Genomic DNA, 6,000 nt, shown 5'->3' with positions numbered 1-6,000 from the left:
AAACCCTTCAAAAAATCAGTAAAGCCAGGAGCTGTTTTTTTGAAAAGAGCAACAAAATAGACAGACTGCTAGCCAGACTAATAGAGAAGAAAAGAAAGAAGAATTGAATAGTTGCAATAAAAATTGATAAAGGAGATATTACCACCAATTCTGCAGAGATACCATCAGAGATTACTACAAACAACTCTATGCACATAAGCCAGTAAATCTAGAAGAAATGAGTAAATTCCTGAACACATTACACCCTCCCAAGACTAAACAAGGAAGAAGTTGGATCCCTGAATAGACCAATAACAAGGGCTGAAGTTGAGGCAGCAATTAATAGCCTACCAACCACAAAAAAGTCCAGGTCCAGACGGGTTTATAGCTGAATTCTACCAGACATGCAAAGAGGAGTTGGTACCATTCCCTCTGAATCTATTCCAAATAATACAAAAAGAGGGAATCCTCCCTAACTCACTTTATGAGACCAACATCATCCTGAAAACAAAACCTGGCAGAGACACAACTTCAGGCCAACATCCATGATGAACATGGATGCAAAAATCTTCAACAAAATACTGGCAAACCAAATGCAACAGCACATCAAAAAGCTTATCCATCACAATCAAGTCAAGTAGGCTTCATCCCAGGGATGCAAGGCTGGTTCAACATGCACAAATATATAAACATAATCCATGACATAAACAGAACCAAAGAGAAAAACCACATGATCTTCTCAATAGATGCAAAGAAGGCCTTCAACAAAATTCAACAGCCCTTTATGCTAAAAACTCTCAATAAACTAGGTATTGATGGAACGTATCTCAAAATAATAAAAGCTATTTACAACAAATCCACAGCCAGTATCATACTGAATGGGCCTAAAGTGGAAGCATTCCCTTTAAAATCTGGCACTAGACAGGGATGTCCTCTCTTACCATTCCTATTCAATATAGTACTGGAAGTTCTAGCCAGAGAAATCAGGCAAGAAAAAGAAATAAAGGATATTCAATTAGAAAAAGAGAAAGTCAGATTGTCTCTATTTGCAGACAACATGATTGCATATTTAGAAGACCCCATCCTCTCAGCCCAAAATCTCCTTAAACTGATAAGCAGCTTCAGCAAAGTCTCGGGATACAAAATCAATGTGCAGAAATCACAAGCATTCCTATGCACCAATAACAAACAGAGAGCCAAATCATGAGCAAACTCCCATTCACAATTGCTACAAAGAGAATAAAATACCTAGGAATACAACTAACAAAGGATGTAAAGGATCTCTTCAAGGAGAACTACAAACCACTGCTCAAGGAAATAAGAGACGACACAAACAGATGGAAAAACATTCCATGCTCCTGGTTAGGAAGTATCAATATTGTGAAAATGGCCATACTGCCAAAAACAATTTATAGATTCAATGCCATTCCCATCAAGCTACCATTGACCTTCTTCACAGAACCAGGAAAAAGCACTTTAAACTTCATGTAGAACCAAAAGAGAGCCCGAATAGCCAAGACAATCCTAAGCAAAAGGAAGAGAGCTGGAGGCATCATGCTACCCGACTTTAAACTATACTACAAGGCTATGGTTATCAAAACAGCATAGTACTGATACCAAAACAGATATGTAGACCAATGGAACAAAACAGGGTCCTCAGAAGTAACACCACACATCTACAATCATCCTATCTTTGACAAACCTGACAAAACAAGCAATAGGGAAAGGATTCCCTATTTAATAAATGGTCTTGGGAAAACTAGTTAGCCATATGCAGAAAGTTGAAACTGGACCCTTTCCTTACACCTTACACTAAAATTAATTCCAGATGGATGAAAGATTTAAACATAAGACCTAACACCATGAAAACCGTAGAAGAAAGCCTAGGCAAAACCATTCAGGACATAGGCATAGGCAAGGGATTCATGACTAAAACACCAAAAGCAATGGCAACAAAAGCCAAAATAGACAAATGAGATTTAGTTAAACTTAAGAGTTTCTGCACAGTGAAAGAAACAATTATCAGAGTGAACTGGCAACCAACAGAATGGGAAAGAATTTTTGCAATTTACCCATCTAACAAAGGGCTAATATCCAGAGTCTACAAAGAACTAAATCAGATTTACAAGAAAAAAACAAACTCATTCAAAAGTGGGCAAAAGATATGAACAGACACTTTTCAAAAGAGGATATATGTGAGGCCAAGAAACATATGAAAAAATGCTCATCATCACTGATCATTAGAGAAACGCGAATCAAACCACGGTGAGATAACATCTCATATCAGTTAGAATGGCGATCATTAAAATATCTGGAGACAACAGGTGCTGGAGAGGATGTGGAGAAATAGAAACACTTTTACACTGTTGATGGTAGTGTAAATTAGTTCAACCATTGTGGAAGACAGTGTGGCGATTCCTCAAGGATCTAGAAATAGAAATTCCATTTGACCCAGCAATCTCATTACTGGGTATATACCCAAAGGATTATAAATTGTTCTATTATGAAGACACATGCACATGTATGTTCATTTACATGTTCACATGTATATTGTAAATGGCACTGTTTACAATAGCAAAGACCTGGAACCAACCCAAATGCCCAGCAATGATAGGCTGGACAAAGAAAATGTGGCACATATACGCCATGGAATATTATGCAGCCATAAAAAAGGATGAGTTCATATCCTTTGTAGGAACATGGATGAATCTGGAAACCATCATTTTCAGCAAACTGACACAAGAACAGAAAACCAAACACTGCATGTTCTCAATCAGGCGGGTGTTGAACAATGAGAACACATGGGCACAGGGAGGGGAAAGTCATACACTGGGGTCTGTTGAAGGATGGGGGGCTAGGGGAGGGACAGCAGGGGGTGGGGAGGTTGGGGATGTATAATATTGGGAGAAATGCCTGATACAGGTGATGGGGGGATGGAGACAGCAAACCACCATGGCATGTGCATACCTATGCAAAAATCCTGAAAGATCTGCACATGTACCCCAGAACTTAAAGTACAATTTAAAAAAAGTGAATTGGAGAAAAGTTTTATTTTAAAAATCATTTATTAATTTACTGAGTTGTGTAAATGTGCAATTTCTAATTGTTATGTTGAGTGCCTTTCAAAGGTCAGTGGAAAAGTTGAGAGGAAAACCCCAGTGACTCTCTGTCTTGTTGAATTTCACCAGTCTGAATAATCCTCCACATAAGTTTCCATTTTTCTTGAACACCCCAAAAAGAGATTTTGGACATTCGACTGCTGTCTTCATTGGCCTAGGAATTCCTAGCAGGAAATTAAAGAGGATTAAGGAATTAAGGAAGGGTTTGTGTGTGTGTGTATGTGTGTGTGTGTGCGTACACTCGTGTGTGTGTGTGTCCGGTGTGTGTGGCAGGAGGGGCTTCATTGGTTTGTATTGTTTAATCCTTAGCAGGAAATTAAAGAGGATTAAGGGTTTTCTGCCTGTATGCATAGGAGGGAGGGGTAGGAGGGTCTATTTATATTGTTTTTCTCATTTATTTTTTCAACTATATTCATGAGTGCACTTGGTAAGTCCCATGCCCTGGAATTAAACACTAGGAATATAAAAATGAATATGAAAAGTATGTTTTCTTTTTGAAGGAAGTTAGAATCTCTTTGAGGATACAGACTATACACACAAGTCACTATGAATATACATGACATGATTTTACATTTTAATTATGACTTGTCCTATACAGTATACAAAATGACTAGTCAAGAATTTTTTTTTTTTTTTTTAGCTAAAGTTTCATGATTCTCCTGTCTTGGCTTCCCAAGTAGCTGGAATCATAGGCATGGGCCACCACGCCTGACATAAACTGTCATTTCTTGATATTAAAGAAGTACTTTGCATTTACCTAAGTATTAATATGTGTGAGAAGACCCTGTGTGATGAAATTGAGAGCTTTAAATACAACCCTATGAACAAAAGTCTAGGGAAGAAAGCTGGTAGTGTTGTGCAAATGCAAATGAAGGAACGTTCAATCCTTGGGAATGGAATTTAAGTCACTTTCTGGAGGAAGTGGCATTTGATTGACTCTTGGAAGATTGGCAGGTGCTAGCTGAATGTGAATGTGAATGTGAGTAGAGGCAATTCTGGGCAGAGCGGGTGGTGTGGACAGAAATGTAGTGTTAGGAAAGGAGAGTGAAGTGTTAGGAAACCCAGAGAAATTGGGTCTGATGGTGTCAGTATCAAGGGGTGCTGGAGAATGACGATGGGGTGAGATGAGCCTGCCTTGGCTCATAAATAGAGTGAATTGGAGCCATTCAAATAAAAACTGAGGCGTATAAACTCTATATTCTAGGTGATGGGGCTCCCAAAATATTCACAAATAAGTAGCCAAGCCCCCCATTTATCAGAAATAAAGGGCATGGGGTGACTCTTCAGGTTCCAGATTCAGAATTGGAGTGAACTATAAAGGTGATTCGAAACTGTTATCAAAAATCTTCATGACGTGGCCCTGGTTGCCTTGATAGCCCAATTTCTCACTCTTATGTCCCTTGCTACCAGGCAAAAATGATACCAGATTTTCTTCACTGCACTATCATTGCTCTCTGAACCTTTGTATCCTGGAACACGTGCCTGGGACACACTTCTGCCTCTATATATGGCTCTCATTCATCCTTCAGTTTAGATGATCTTTCTTCCACACAGTGTTGTTTTATTCAGCAAATCTGAGTTCAGAATCCCTTTTTTGGGGTCCTCCAGCCCTTGGCATGTCTCCAGTGAGGACATGTGTCACCCTCCATGGCATTGCTTGTTTAGTGTCTGCGGTCTTTTCCATTATCATATACACAAGTAAGTTGGCTGCACACTCCTTAGCACATTGACCCTGTGAATAAATAAATGAAACATTCTAGTTGGCTAATGTTCCAAGAGTCACAGAATATGGTTAAAAAAAGACTTAGTTTTATTTTTAAAAATTGCTTACGTATTGATTAGGGTGAAAGACATGAGCAGCCTTGTTAAGACGCTTAAACACACATGACGTGTGAGGTCTGTCTTTGGCGGCAGAGGTACGGCAATGTGGCCGTCTCTTTTTAAAACTTCACCTGCTTTCTAATGCCAAGATGATAACAGCTGTAGGACCATGTATCCCCTAGTCTCTGTCCAACCTTGCAGTTTGTTGCATTCCTGCCATTATGATAGGATTTATGAGGATCCTTTTCAAAGGAGAGGGATCAGGAAGAGATTTGACAGAGATATAAAAATAGCACCAGGGTTGAATGAATAGAAGCTTCCAGACTGAGCTGCTGTTGAACTATCAAACAGTGAAAGGCGCTGGTGCTGGTGAAATTCACTGGTACTCCGCACCTACAGCTGGCTGCAAAGTCATCAGCACAGCCCTTGCCCCAGTGAGATTTTAGTGGCTGTGGGTTTAAAAGCCACTATGGATTAATTGGCACTTTTGGGCACTTTGTGGGCAGCAGTGGATTTCTCCATTGAAATGTCCATCCAAATTTCACATAGCCAGGTGTGGCGAATGCACAGGGGGCCAAGCCTGCAGGGATCAAAGCAGGAAACGAAGCGGAGGTATGGAGCTGAGACTTCGGGGCCAGCTTGCTGGTGAGCGATTAGGCCTGAAGCTAGGATGTGGAGGAGTAGGGAGTGTCATCTCAAGCTGTTTCTTTTTTTCTTTTTTTTTTTTTGAGATGGAGTTTCGCTCTTGTTACCCAAGCTGGAGTGCAATGGCGCGATCTCGGTTCACCGCAACCTCTGCCTCCTGGGTTCAGGCAATTCTCCTGCCTCAGCCTCCCGAGTAGCTGGGATTACAGGCACGCGCCACCATGCCCAGCTAATTTTTTGTATTTTTAGTAGAGATGGGGTTTCACCATGTTGACCAGGATGGTCTCGATCTCTTGACCTCGTGATCCACCTGCCTCGGCCTCCCAAAGTGCTGGGATTACAGGCGTGAGCCACCGCGCCCGGCCCATCTCAAGCTGTTTCATAGGAAACTTAATATTGTGGGTTCGCTTGTCTGGCCCCATCTTTCCTTGGTAGT

Source organism: Aotus nancymaae, unplaced genomic scaffold (genome assembly GCF_030222135.1).
Source record: "Aotus nancymaae isolate 86718 unplaced genomic scaffold, 86718_ANA_hifiasm-v0.15.2.pri h1tg000030l, whole genome shotgun sequence".
Taxonomy (NCBI): Eukaryota; Metazoa; Chordata; class Mammalia; order Primates; family Aotidae; genus Aotus; species Aotus nancymaae.
Note: the sequence above shows the minus strand (reverse complement) of the source record.